We start from the raw sequence: 15,222 nt of genomic DNA, 5'->3' as shown, positions 1-15,222 counted from the left end.
ACTTTTTTTTTTTGCATCCCCATTGAAAAGACCAGAAATGAATTTCCATTCTGGTCTAGACTGGTTTATGCTGGTTATTGCTGCACACCATCCAAACCCAGAGCTAGTTGAGTAACACGATGAAGCAAGTCTTCTGGTTAGTTCACCCAAAAATGAAATGTCTGTCATTATATGTTCGACATCCGTAAGACCTCCGTTCATCTTCACACACAGTTTAAGATATTTTATATTTAGTCCGATAGCGTATGCAAGTGTATGCACACTATACTGTCCATGTCCAGAAAGGGAATAAAAACATCATCACAGTAGTCCATATGAGACATCAGTGGGTTAATTAGAGTCTCTTGAAGCGTCCAAAATACATTTGGGTCCAAAAATAACAAAAACTACGACTTTATTCAGCATTGTCTTCTCTTCCGGGTTTGTGTTCAATCCTCAAACAAAGATTCGAACGGTTATGAATCAGCTAATTGATTTATGATTCGGAATGAAACCAAATGCGGAAAGTCGTAGTTTTTGTTATTTTTGGACCCAAATGTATTTCCGATGCTTCAAGAGACTCTAATTAACCCACTGATGTCTCATATGGACTACTTTGATGATGTTTTTATTCCCTTTCTGGACATGGACAGTATAGTGTGCATACACTTCCATTGAAGGGACAGAAAGCTCTTGGACTAAATATAAACTGTGTATTTAAACTGTGTGTGAAGATGAAGGAGGTTTTACAGGTGTGGAACGACATTAGGGTGAGGAGTTAATGACATCAATTCCATTTTTGGGTGAACTAACCCTTTAAGAAGCCTGGTTTCCAACACCAGCATCCAAAAGTCAACATATATCCGAGCGGGTGTATTATTACCAGTGGCTGCAAGCGAGAGGACGAATGGCCCTCATTCTCTCTTAACGTCATTGTCACCAGAGACAGTCCACAGTGCTGTTACTCACAGACGCTTGATCGAGACGCCCCTGCTGGAGACCCTAATTAAAGCCAAACTCCTCAAAGAGATATGACTGGTAACCCAAGGCTGAAATATGTATCTGAAGCATATTTAATAAATTATGCATCCCTTATTTACTAATGGGCTATCGACTGCCAGGCCGCTGAGCCTGATAGGATGTCAGCGAGCCGAGAGAAGGATGAAGGGCTGGAAGACAGGAGGAAGAGAGAGACAGCACTTAAAAGGGTCTCACTTCTCCCCCGGGGACGAGCGTAGAGAGACATTGTTTCACTCTTCTCTGCTCTCTATCGCGCTCTCAGTTGTTCTTTGGGTTTCAGCTTGTTTGAAATGGAAAATGAGATCCGATCATTTTGGATCCGCTCTAAACTACTTTTCAAGCGTGACAAAGATTGGGTTTTCAATTGACAGGTTGAGTACCAAAACAGCCAATATTATAAAACGCTACGTGTTGCTTTCTCCTTTCCTTTTTGACAAATCATTTTAGACTAAACCAAGTTAAGTTTTTGTGTTTTGTTCTTCCCACATACATAATATATGTTTTTTTGTTCTTAATATTTTTATAGTTTAATTGAACTTAAAAAAACATAACTTTTAGCCACTACTATATATGTATATATATATATATATATATATATACACATACACTGTAAAAAAAAAAAAGTTGAGTTAACTTAAAAAAATAAAGCAACCAGCTGCAAAGCATTTTTGAGTTTACTCAACTTCAGTGGTTGAAGTTATGCCAAATCATTTTTGAAAGTTCACTAAACTTATTTGATTAAGTTAATTATACTTTACTCAGTAAGTCCATCTAACTACCAGTCCAACTCAAAGAAACAAGTTAGTCCAACTTCAGAGGTCTTGAAGTTCAGTAAACTCAAAAATGCTTTGCAGCTGGTTGCTTTATTTTTTTAAGTTAACTCAACTTTGTACTTTTTGTAAGTTGGTTCAACTTTGAAACCAAAAAGTTGGTTCAACTTTTTCAACTTACCAGTCCAACTCAAAGAAACAAGTTAGCACAACTTCAGAGGTCTTGGAGTTCAGTAAACTCAAAAATGCTTTGCAGCTGGTTGCTTTATTTTTTTAAGTTAACTCAATGTTGTACTTTTTGTAAGTTGTTTCAACTTTCTTCAAATATCTAACCCAGATACTTGTGTACCCACCACATTAAGAATCCAAATGCAGCCAGAACAAACCACACTGAAAATACAACACAATACAAAATACATTGCCATCATTACAGAAAATTTTTATTGACAATTCTGCAAAACAGCATTTTCTGTCTCCAATAGGTACATTAGAAGGTGATGAACTTCTACTCCACTCTTCAATATTTATAAACAAAAAAAGATTATGCACTAAATTAGAGTACAAATTGAAATAAATAAATGCTCAACCTTATGATTATCCATAAAGACTGCAGCAATTTTTTTAAGGACCAGACTCTTGCTGAGCACTGGGGGTCAAGAACATTAAACACTTTTGAAAAAAATATTTAGTAACAATTGCAGCAAAGGTATTGCACATTACCTGGTCCAATCTGCTCTTAGTACTACAGAGAGGCACCTTATATTTGGGTTTGAGTGGATGGTGGCATCATTTTCAAAGATGGTTAAGATCCTCATCTTCTCCCTTTATCCTGGCTCTATGTCCTGCAATAGAAATAAGCATAAAATTAGGGATTTTCCAGTGGACCACAGTGTGTTCAGTGTGTTCCTAAACATGCTCATGTAACTTTATTTGAAAAGTAAAGGTGGCCCTGATAAAGGGTTAGTTCCTCACAAAAATGAAAATTAGACCATGATTTAATCACCCTCAAGCCATCCTAGGTGTATATAACTTTCTTTGTGTCAGAGTTATATCAGAGTTATATATTAAAAAGCGCATTTTTACCTACCCATCCATCAGCTATTCTATCCATCATATAACTGCCCCACACACAAGCGCATGTTGACTTGCATACCGTTGGAAGCTAGATATTTTAGTCTATACAGTTTTAAGTATGGATATTTTTCTTACACAAACACGCTACTTCGCTTGAATGAATGAATGATACACTTTTATGATGGATAGATGCACTTTTATGGACTTCAAAACAGAAACCACCATTCAATGCCATTATAAAGCTTTGAAGAGCCATGATATTTTTTATTTAACTCTGCGTATATGAAGAATGTCCTATACACCTGACTTCAGGGTGAACAAACCATGGGCTAATTTTCATTTTTAGTTGAACTAACCTTTTAAGCTTGTTCAAATTCAGCCATTGAACTAAAACTGATAAACATAATATATTTCCCAAGCCCAAACACTGCCACACCTGAACCTGTGCTGTTAGAAGCCATTTCAGCATTGATGTAATTACAATGCTGATTCAACAACAACTTGTTGAATTTGTGCTCTCAGATGAAATCAAACTGATCACTGAGAAAGATTCAAATATGATTTTTCAATTTAGTATTTTTTACCATGACTTTGTACCCTGCTTTCGTCTCTTTACTCTGCCTTTTGGCTGACTGAGAGCAAATGATAAGTTTGTATACCTAAAAGGACCTGATAAACAGGTGAACAGGTAAAGTATTTCAGGCATGAGTGTATATGCTGATGATGACACACATCATCTTACCAGGCAAGTCTTCAGGATGTTTCCAAACTTTTCTCTTATAAACAAAGGTCCCTCTGAAAGTTGTGGCCTTTCTTTGAGCAAGAACAATGGAGTGACTGAAAGACAGAAAAAACAAATATGGAACAAGTTATATCCAAGTTATATCCTAAGAGAGGCATGGGACTTAGCTTGACAGAGAGATGACACCATTCAACCTTTAATCAAACATATATCACATGCTAAACAATTACCTGATGTTCATGTTGGTCTAGTAAGAACTTCATCTCATCTCCATTCTCTGTACAACTAGATGTGTGTTCATCCAATGAAGGGAAAAGGTGCTCTCCTGTAATACTCAGCACAGACCCTGAAAAAAACAAAAACATTGTTATAACAGTAAAAATTAAGTGTACACTTCATTTAGATCTAAAAATAATAAACTCACCTGATCTTTCAAAAGGTCACATTTTTTGCACATCTGCCAGATTTTTGTCAATGCATCACTGATGTTTGATGTTGTTGCTTTTTTTCTTTTTTTCTAAACAGGACAAATACAAAAACAAACGCAAAAGCAGTTACAGTGTGTTAATTTAACGTGTAGCATTACAGAAATGGAATAATACAATGTGAAAACAACCCAATGCATAGTCTTCACTGTATTAATTAAATTAAACTGTATTTATAAAGATACAAAAGAGCATTAAGTGATTTTGTCTTGTTGTTTGAGTAACAACAAGACAGCAGGTACATAGATTGCTGTCCCCTTAAGAGCTAAGGCACATATCTAATACATCCTACTAAAAAATCTTGGATTCACTAAATTATTTATGTTCACTTAAGACATAACCTACTGTGTTTACGGTAATGCTACCCACTGTGAGCTTTTTGACAAAATAGACCTGATAAACAGGTGAACAGGTGAAGTATTTCAGGCATGAGTGTATATGCTGATGATGACACACATCATCTTACCAGGCAAGTCTTCAGGATGTTTCCAAACTTTTCTCTCATAAACAAAGGTCCCTCTGAAGGTTGTGGCCTTTCTTTGAGCAAGTACAATAGAGTGTATGTGACTGAAAGACAGAAAAAACAAATATGGAACAAGTTATATCCAAAGAGAGGCATGGGACTTAGCTTGACAGAGAGATGACACCATTCAACCTTTAATCAAACATATATCACATGCTAAACAATTACCTGATGTTCATGTTGGTCTAGTAAGAACTTCATCTCATCTCCATTCTCTGTACAACTAGATGTGTGTTCATCCAATGAAGGGAAAAGGTGCTCTCCTGTAATACTCAGCACAGACCCTGAAAAAAACAAAAATATTGTTATAACAGTAAAAATTAAGTGTACACTTCATTTAGATCTAAAAATAATAAACTCACCTGATCTTTCAAAAGGTCACATTTTGTGCACATCTGCCAAATTTTTGTCAATGCATCACTGATGTTTGATGTTGGTGCTTTTTTTCTTCTTTTCTAAACAGGACAAATACAAAAACAAACGCAAAAGCAGTTACAGTATGTTAATTTATCATGTAGCATTACAGAAATGGAATAATTAAAAGATATTACAACCCAATGCATAGTCTTCGCTGTATTAATTAAATATAAATGTATTTATAAAGATACAAAAGAGCATTAAGTGATGTTGTCTTGTTGTTTGAGTAACAATATATACACAAGACGGCAGGTACTTAGATTGCTTTCACTTTAAGAGCTAAAGCACATCAAATACATCCTACTAAAACATCTTGGATTCACTAAATTATTTATGTTCAATTAAGACATAACCTACTGTGTTTAAGGTAATGCTACCCACTGTGAGCTTTTTGACAAAATTGGGTATATGTTTCACTATCAAATTGCAATAAACACAAAAGATTAGCACTTACATGCTAATTTTTAACATCATGCACGTCCTTCTTATTCTTTTCTCGTTCAAGCATGTTTCCTCACACTTGTCTAAGTTGTCAATAACGTTGAAGCTGTAACTTTTGGCGCGCGTTAATCAAAACAAAACGGTGTGCATGCGTCTTGCGGAAGAACATTGTAGTCGGAGCTACTTCTCTCTGTTTATGTCTATGAGGACGAGTCACGCCGAAAGTATTGTGCTACTCCGCATCGACGCCGACTGAGCTAAAATAGTCCCAAAATAAACATGTATTATAGGTGTAGCGTAATGATTCAAAATAAGACAAAAACACGGTTTAAAAAATGGATTCATAAAGTACTTGCTCATTGTATCTATTTCGTCAATTTTGAACATAAAAAAAGTTTATTACAAAGTGAAGCTTTAAATAGACGTTATTGTGCTACGTGTACAACCTCTAGCAAAATAGGCCTACATTTTATATAGTCTCCATTAAAAATATAGTCCATCCAGCCATACTCTAGCTGTATATGTTGATATATACCTTCAAATGTTAACAGATTGCTAACAGGATCACCGAACATAACAGATAACAAACAAGATAACTAATCACCACATGCTTTAGTATGAGTTTAGTCTTTTAACATTTAACAAACAAGGTGTGCCATATATGTAGCTTAAATTATTCATAAAGCTTAAAGAAAACTTACCTCAACCAGATGAAATCCAGTCCCTTCCAAAGCGTGGTTGAAGGAGGAAACCCCGTGCAAGATACAGCGCTGACATTCTGCGCATGCGCGATGACGGGAAGTTATGAATAAATTAAAACATTACGTTTTCTCAACTTACTTGTTTGTGTTCAGTGGACGACATATTAGTAAACTTGCAGTGAAATCGTCCTTATAAGTAAACTCAACATTGTGGTCAAAAATTTGTCCACTCAACTTAAAATCTGAAACTGAGTCAACAATTTGCAAGTTGGATTTTTTACAGTGTATATACTACATACATAAATTCAGATTATGTATTAGATTATGTATATTATAGATATTATATATATTTATATGAGTACATACATAATGGGTATCCATATTATACTATATAATAATTAGAAATTGTAAAGTTATAAAATAATATTTGTTTGTAATAAAAGTTTTTGCTGATTAAAAATTAAAAATGGCTATATTTTCCATCTTTTGACAAAATTTGGTAAAATATTCCTCATATTTTTATGGTTTTTATCAAACATTAAAACATCTCACTTTTCTAACATCCAATATTATATACCGATATATATATATATATATATATATATATATATATATATATATATATATATATATATATATATATATATATATATATATATATATATTGCTTAGAGGTAAAACTCTGTTTCAAATGCTTCTCTCAAAAATTGAGTTTAGTTTTTCAAATTAGCATGCATATTACTAATATTGGGTGTTTGTTAATAATAATACAGAACATACTAATGCCTTATTCTGTACACTGTAAAAAAAAATCAATAAGATATGATAACATGTTTTTACATTGCTTTTAATTTTTTGTTATACAAGATTCAACTATTTTTTAAGTCAGTGGTGTAATGCAATTTAAGAGGAAATTACATAAACATTTACGGCAGCAACTTATTTTTTACATCCCTACCCAATACCTAAACTTAACCTCCCTCAATATCTTTTAATAAAGATAAATGTTGTAGTTAATAATTCATTAATCATGAGAATTAGACCCTAATCTAAAATATATATGACCAAATATTTTACGTGGATAGCAGCTCAGAAATTCAATAATGCTTGAGATCATATACTGAGATGTCTAAGACGAAATAAATGCGATTTAAAAGGCATCTGATCTGTGGTTTTCTTTCCTATTGTTTGCCACAAATGAGATGCAATTACTCAAATTGATTATTTACAGAAATCTACAACAGGGAGAGAAGACCATCAGCTTTCTTTGCTTATTAACATACGCTACCGCTCAAAAGTCTCTTATGTTCACAAAGGCTGCACAATACAGTAAAAATAGTGGACTATTATTCCAGTGTAAAACAACCGTTTTCTATTTTCAGTGTTGAAAACAGTTTTTATGGACATTATTGTAACATCATAAGACCTTTTGTCACATTATACATGTATTTACCGTCACTTTCAATCAATTTAATGCATCCTTGCTGAATAAAAGTATAAACCTTTTAATTACACCTGTATGTTACCAACAAATGTTTTATGTTTTTAAAATAAGTCTCTTCTACTTACCAAGGCTGCGTTTATTTGGTCAAAAATACAGTAAATATAGTGAAATAAATTTGAATCAGCTGTTTTATATGTAAATATACTAAAAAATATAATTGAAATCCCGAATTTATCATCATTACTCCAGCCTTCAGTGTCCACGATCCTTCAGAAATCATTCTCATATGAGGATTTGATGCTAAAGAAACATTTATGATTATTATTAGTATTGAAAAAAGTTGTGTTGCTTAATATTAGGATTCTTTGATTATTTTTTTTTATTTTTTTTTTGTGGGGGGTCAATTAAATGCATCCTTGCTGTATAAAAGTATAAATTTGAATTCCATATATGAGCAAAAATCATTGAAATATGTCAGATGCATCTCACGGCATGCTGGGAGCGGAAGGTTTAAGGTCATCTGTGATGCTAAAACAATGATGATTCCCATCTGGGATTGTTGCTCAGCTGATCCCGGAACAGTGGATAATAAGAAACTGATGCCGGTGTGTCAGCGCAGTGTATCATGTGACACTGCAACACCCTCTGCAGGTTCTTATGGGTAACTTCATACGGCTGAAAATATACTGACAGATAAACCTGCTTGTGTTTCCAAAAGATATCATGCAATATCAAATTGTCAAGGACTAAAAACTCTGACATCAACTGTAGATCTGTACAGTAGACGCAAATAAATAAATAAACAGCTTTTCCAAACAGCATCATATAGTACAGACTAGGAGACGGCGTTATCTGGCGCGGTCCGTCCAGCCAGGAAATCAATGGGACCTGAGCTGGAGCCTGGACCGGATCGGCACCAAGGGCCTGCAGGAACGGGATAGCATTACACCATAGACTGAACGGACTCCTTCAATAGGACAGGGGCTCTGTAAGGCCATCCATATGCATGAAAGAAAAATTAGGGCTTTGACCGTGTGTGTGTGTGTGTGTGTGTGTGTGTGTGTGTGTGTGTGTGTGTGTGTGTGTGTGTGTGTGTGTGTGTGTGTGTGTGTGTGTGTGTGTGTGTGTGTGTGTGTGTGTGTGTGTGTGTGTGTGTGTGTGTGTGTGTGTGTGTGTTAAATGGATGCTCTTGGTAGACGTCAAATAAAATATGACTCATGTTGGGATGGTTTAGCACGTTCTTAACACAAAATGCTTACAAAATACAAAACTAATGCAAATCATGAAGAAAATGTAACGTAAACTAGACCTATTAACTATCTGAGCACATGGTCTGAAGTGCATGATGCAGGTGCACTTAGGGTGTGTCTAAATCCACTTTTGCTAGGAAAAAATTGTTGGCAAGCCAGGCACATGGTCCCAAAAGGGCTTACCTCGTCTCTTTATGAGTGCGTTCTTAAGCCAATTATGCTTCAAGGTGCACTATGCAACTTTCCGTCCACTGGGAAATTTGCGCCTATTCAAAACAAAGGCGTAGTTTGATGACGCCAAATGTGAGCGCAGTGTCTTGGGACATGCAGTCTTCACCTCACAGCCGGTGGAAAACAGGACACGGGCAGAAATCATGTTGATGGATGCGGTTATTAACGTTACTGTAGTGTAAAGCAGAGCAGGACCGAGTGTTGTGGAGTTGAGCACGGCCGCTGGAGCGATTGTTACACACACACGCATGGGCGTCGGAACCATTGTGTGTGTGTGGGACAAGACCCACCCACTTTTTAAGACCAATGATATTGGACCCACTCACTTTTATCGTCTCTAATTCAGCACATGTCTGCTTACCTTGACTACCCCTTAACCGAGAACCTTATTAAGAAACTTATTATTAAACACATGTTAAACGCTTTATTTCCCCTTTTCTAATATAATCTATTTTTTTATTGAAAATAAATACCTTTCCGATCTGATATGTGATGGGGAAAGCGAGTAGAGCGAGTGTGGCAAAAGGCGGATTCGAACATATGCTTGCGATATGCGTCAAAACTTGATGCCATGCGTCTTACCCCTACTCTATAGCCACGGTAAATAATACAGTGATTTCTGTAATTTTGTCTGGCCCAATCAATCGTTTAGTAAACGGCACTTTTTCTGTCTGGATCGGATACAGAGCATAAAAAACATGCAACTTGTTCATTATCATTATCTGTGAAACTGTTGATGTCTATGGCAGTTAAATGAATATAGCCTTTTTATTAGACTATTGGTATTGACTGGTTTGAGGTCTTTTTTGCTATAGGGGGATATGGCCTCAAACGCACCACAATGCAGGAAATCACATCTATGAAATCATTTTTTTTTTATGGGGGAGAACCCCCAGACCCCCCTGCAAAACAATTTCCCCACCTATCATATTTTGCCGTTACTGACCCACCCACTTTTTATTTGCTTCCGACGCCCATGCACACACGGCTCGCGAGCACCGGGACTTTTATTATGACGGGACGGGACACATTCGCCGGGCGCCCGCACTTCCGCTTTTTCCGGTCATGATTATAAGGTAAAGCAGCTCTGTTTATCATATTAGATACATTTAAGTGTGTTTAAAATGATGTTATGACGTTCCTCTCTGCGTTCGCTTGGCACTGCTTTGACTTGTTCACACTGCTAAGAGAAAAGCGCTTCTGCAGAATAAAACCGAGGGTAATGCATATATGACGCGATTGACAGGCGATTCGCTCAAACGCTATTCTGACACGTCCCGTCCTTAGTTAAAATAGCAATTTTCTCACAATTTACAAATAGTTGGAAACATTTGGGATATTGTAGGTACTCAACTGAACAAAATATATAACACCGGCCTAGTGGTTTTGGATATTTTACTGCAAAAATACTACATAGTGCACCTTTAATAAGCCGACAGTGCAAGTTGTCATGTAAATGTGGTAACCCATTTTCTTTTGTCGGATTAAGGTCATAAACGACTTAAGCAGGTCGACACAGGTCGTTTTTTGCCTCTTACCCCGATTTCGCACAGCATGTAAATGCATTGACCTGCTTTCTACACTGGAAAAAATACTCTTCTTACTTAGTAGTTTTAATAATAATAATAATACATTTTATTTATAATGCACTTTATATTTAACAAAATCTCTTTGTCTTGTTTCTAGTCAAACTATCTAAAAAATTCTTACATTAAGAAACATTTAGTTAAACATTAAGTAAAAATTGCTGTCTAGTTTTGGGGGAAAAATAACTAAAAATTAAGAGTTTTTACTTAACTAAGCAAAATAATCGGCCAGTGGGGTAAGCAAAATAATGTTGTCTTCTGTTTGAATTAAGATTATTTTGCTCACCCCACTGGCAGATTATTTTGCTTATTTTAAGCTAAAACTCTCTGACGCCCAATGGGTGAACAGATGCTCCAGTGCATTTGATATTTAAACAACGTAGAGCTGGACGCGATCATGAGAACTGCGTCGGGCGGAAACTAGCAAACAGCACCTGTGTCACATCTGCTGTCCCATTGCACCGGGTGTAAGACAGGGCCAAATAGGTTCACATTTTAAACTAAAAGCCGAAGTGTAAAAATCTCTGCTATGACACCAGGTTGCTCAGAACTTTTAATAAAAATTACTGAAGTATGTTTTACATGAAAATACTGTTTCAGTCTTTATAGTTCAAAATCTCATGTTCAATTCAATGAGTTACTCAATTCTTTCTAATTATTTGTTAAGTCTAATTATTAAGTGGTTTTACACCAAGTTATTTTTCACTGTTGTTCTGAAAGGTTTTTCAGAGATAGGATTCATGGGATAGTTCACACAAAAAATGAAATTCTGTCAGCATCTTCTGGTCTCAAGTCTCAGTGTAAGTCTGTGTTTTTTTGTTTTATCATCCATTACATGAAAATTACAACATAAGGGCCAAATGACACAGAATGCATTTTTGCTTTAAATTAAACACGAGAAAAAAAGCTTTTTAAAAGTTTAACTTTAGCGCCACATTTTTAGAACGCCGTTCCATGCGCAATATATTGCAAAACATGCAAGATTTGAGTGCAAGGGTTAAATACACCCATTATGTGAAAATAAAAGTCCACTTTTTTTCTTTTTTTTTTAATACAACACAAGGACAGAATGCATTTTTTTATGTTAAAAACACAAAAACGGGTAAATGAAAAAACAATGGAAAAGTAGTGCCGTGAATTGGACAATTGTGTTCTGTGTGAACAGCCCCAAAATCTCATCAATAAGCCAATATCTCCTAATTATCTAATTCGGTAAGTTTTCTTCAGTACTGCATTCCTCGTGCGACTTTGAAAAGCATAGAAAAGTTAAAGCACAATTTTAGAAGGAGCCTGTTGACTATTTGATGTCTTCAAGATGCCACAATCTAATCCAGTGTCTTCACCGACGCTCTCCTCACTCGGTGCGTGAGATTTTAATAATATGTAATGACACCCTAGAAAAATCAATCTGCAATCTGCCATTGGCGCGAGAACGCTTGCATATTCACTTCAGCTGACATCATTAAAAAGCCATCCATCCACATCAGATGCACTGACTTTGTTTAATTAGTTTCTACAAAGATATCGAGCAAACCTCTGACCAGAATAATGCTGATTCTGTGCGATTATTGTAAAAAAAAAAAAAACTGTGAACTGCGTAAAAAAGTTTTTCCATGCATGGAGTGGAGCCTCCTGGGAAAGAGGAAAGGTTACCGCTGTAATGGTTCTTTTGGAAAAATGGCACGAAAACGTTAGACTAATGGAACAATCGGTTCCATCACCTGCAATTCCGTCTTTATCCGACTTCCTAATGCTGTTAGCGGCTAATGCATGAATCAGAAAGGTGTTTACTGATGTACAGTGTACTGTACATTCCCTGCAATGGCTGAGGATATGAATTGTGGAAGATGTCAATGATGGCCATATCCTTCGCTGGGCTGCATCTCATGTGTCTCATTGAGCCTCCCCCCCGCCACCGCCACAGTGCATCCTGGGAACCATTAAGGAAACCCGAGAACACCGCAAGCACACAAGAAACACACAAACACAATCAAGAGGAGAGGATGGCTGACCAACACCCACAGGCCAAACTCTGAAGAGGCGATGGTGCAGATTTATCGACCGCTCAGATTTCAGACAAAAAGCCTCACTTTCTGTTCATTAAGTTGTGTAGAGATGGGAAACTTTCATGTATATACAAAAGGACCAGGAGCATTATTTTTTAAAGGGTCTATAACACACACAGTTTCTGCCAGTCTCAGGTCAATCATGAGTATAGAGTAGTGTTGATCCATCATATCTCACAAGAGTCTTTAATTTATTATATTTATAAAAGACAGATACACTGTAGAGACAGAGCGACACGCGTCATAATCTGAAGCCACGCCCACCAGGGGGGGAACAAACCAACCGTCTCCATTGACTTTCTTTAGCGGGAAGCGACCTCCTTATCATTTCTGACTTATTAAAAAAAATCTAACAATGACCAATGAACCCAGAACCAAAAACCCAGAAGTTTTTATAAGCTGTTGACCCAAAAAAATGAGCGTTTAAGAACACAAAAGTGGATACAGGCACTCGAGACAGAGCGCGTCATGCTATATTACACTGAGGAAAGTCTAATCAGAGACAGGAAATATAACATAAAACTGACATTTGGATATTTGCTGTACACCTTGTCACATATCATCTTTTAGAAATTGTTCTGCATTTTTTAATGAGTCCGAAATGACAAGGAGGCAGCCTCACGCAATACAAAGTCAATGGAGATCGTTGGATTGTGTGTGTGTGTGTGTGTGTGTGTGTGTGTGTGTGTGTGTGTGTGTGTGTGTGTGTGTGTGTGTGTGTGTGTGTGTGTGTGTGTCCATACAAGGAATCCCACCCTTCATAATGTCATTCAGGGGAATCCTCAAAAAAAAAAAAAAAACCTGAAGGAGTGTATTTGGCACAGAAATGCGTCATACGTCCAACTAGTTTTTTTAAATGTTGTCCATGCTTAGCAAGAGAATCAACTCTTTAACAGTGTGAATAGGTCAGAATGCATGAAATAGCATTAGACCCCCAATAATCCTAACCAATAATCGTGTTAAATAATCGTGATTCGACTGTGATTATGATAATTGAGCAGCCCTACCCACGATCTCCTAGAACCGGGTGATCTACAGACGTGTCCAACTTTTAACACACAGAGGACCAAATGAGTGGTCAGGCCATGCAATAAATAAAGCTAATTTAAGAAAAAGCTTATATGGAGTGTTATTCAATTTATATTACATAATAGTTGAGAAGTTATTCAGTAGACGCTTTTATTCAAATCCAACTCTGAAGAGGCGATGGTCCAGATTTATCGAGCACTCAAGTTTCAGACAAAAAACCATCATGCAGTGTGCGAAAGTTGGGAAACCTTCATGGCATTAACTAAAGTATAAATTATTTATTTTAAGGTAAACCCACGACCTAGACATTACTATAGTTGAGCTACAAAAATATATCCAACCTTTAACATTTGGAGCCATTATTGCAGTATATTTTAGGCCCTTCAACATGCCAGTTTGACTTGCCCACCTTGGCCGGGCGCCTTGGCATAGCAGACCAAATTAGTGGTCAGGCCATGCCGGTTAGGTGGTCAGCGGTTTGGGGATCCTGTGGTCAGCGTGCAATGGGAGCCGGAGCGACTACAGATCGCTGACCACAGCCTGTCATTGATCCCACACTCAATCGGATTATTGCGGGCCCGAAACAGCCGTGCCTGCAGAATCGGCCGGGCCTGCCAGAGGAAGGAGGGGTGGTGTCAGTCTCCGACGGACGGAGGGAGGGAGGAGGGTGGAGATGGATGTGAAAACGAGCGAGCGGAGTGACAGCCCAGGGACCGATTGATCTTCTCATCATTTCCCATCCCTCTCTCCTCCTCTCCCGGCTCCACTCGCTCCCTCCACCCAACCTCGCCTGTAGACGGATTCTGTTGAGCTCCACGGTATTGGATTTATGAGTTAATGGAGATGTCAAGACATAACAGATTGGGAAATAAGGAAGAGAATAGGAGGTGGCGGAGAGTTCTGTTTACACTCCCTCTCTCTTTAACTTGACGGGCGTTTGGAAAGAGTCAGTCTAAGTTATACAGAATTACAGAGAACTCTGGGTCTTTATGAGCAATGCTCAGCGTGTATGAAGCAGAAATGACCACGTTTATGCCCCTTTATGAAGGCTTTGGCCTTCATTCCACAAGCTTTGATGCTTCAATTGGAATTAGGAATTTAACATAAAAGTCATTAGTCAACAGTCCTTTCCATGCCAAAGAAGCCATTGTTACCACCACACTCAATGGATGCATGGATGGATGGATGGATTAAACGGATGGATGGATTAAACGGATGAATGGATTAAACGGATGGATGGATGCATGGATGGATGAAACGGATGAATGGATTAAACGGATGGATGGATGGATGGATGGATGGATGGATGGATGGATGGATGGATGGATGGATGGATGGATGGATGGATTAAATGGATGAATGGATTAAACGGATGGATGGATGCATGGATGGATGAAACGGATTAATGGATTAAACGGATGGATGGATGGATGGATGGATGGATGGATGGATGGATGGATGGAT

General features: G+C 37.2%; 1 protein-coding gene and 1 long non-coding RNA gene across 3 annotated transcripts in view; both read right to left on the bottom strand.

The window, feature by feature from the left end:
• runx1 (RUNX family transcription factor 1) overlaps nt 1–15,222 on the bottom strand; it is a 204,472-nt gene that overhangs the window by 165,299 nt on the left and 23,951 nt on the right. The window lies entirely within an intron of this gene.
• Nucleotides 2,097–6,425, bottom strand: LOC137074186 (uncharacterized). The gene is made up of 8 exons (XR_010904941.1): nt 6,153–6,425; nt 4,956–5,048; nt 4,762–4,877; nt 4,537–4,637; nt 4,010–4,102; nt 3,816–3,931; nt 3,586–3,680; nt 2,097–2,611 (listed from the first exon to the last, which is right to left on the bottom strand). It is a non-coding gene; the product is annotated as an uncharacterized lncRNA (long non-coding RNA).

The sequence above is a fragment of the Pseudorasbora parva genome, chromosome 4 (genome assembly GCF_024679245.1).
Source record: "Pseudorasbora parva isolate DD20220531a chromosome 4, ASM2467924v1, whole genome shotgun sequence".
NCBI lineage: Eukaryota > Metazoa > Chordata > Actinopteri > Cypriniformes > Gobionidae > Pseudorasbora > Pseudorasbora parva.
The sequence above is the reverse complement of the archived record's forward strand: the minus strand, read 5'-3'. Positions and strand labels throughout refer to the sequence as shown.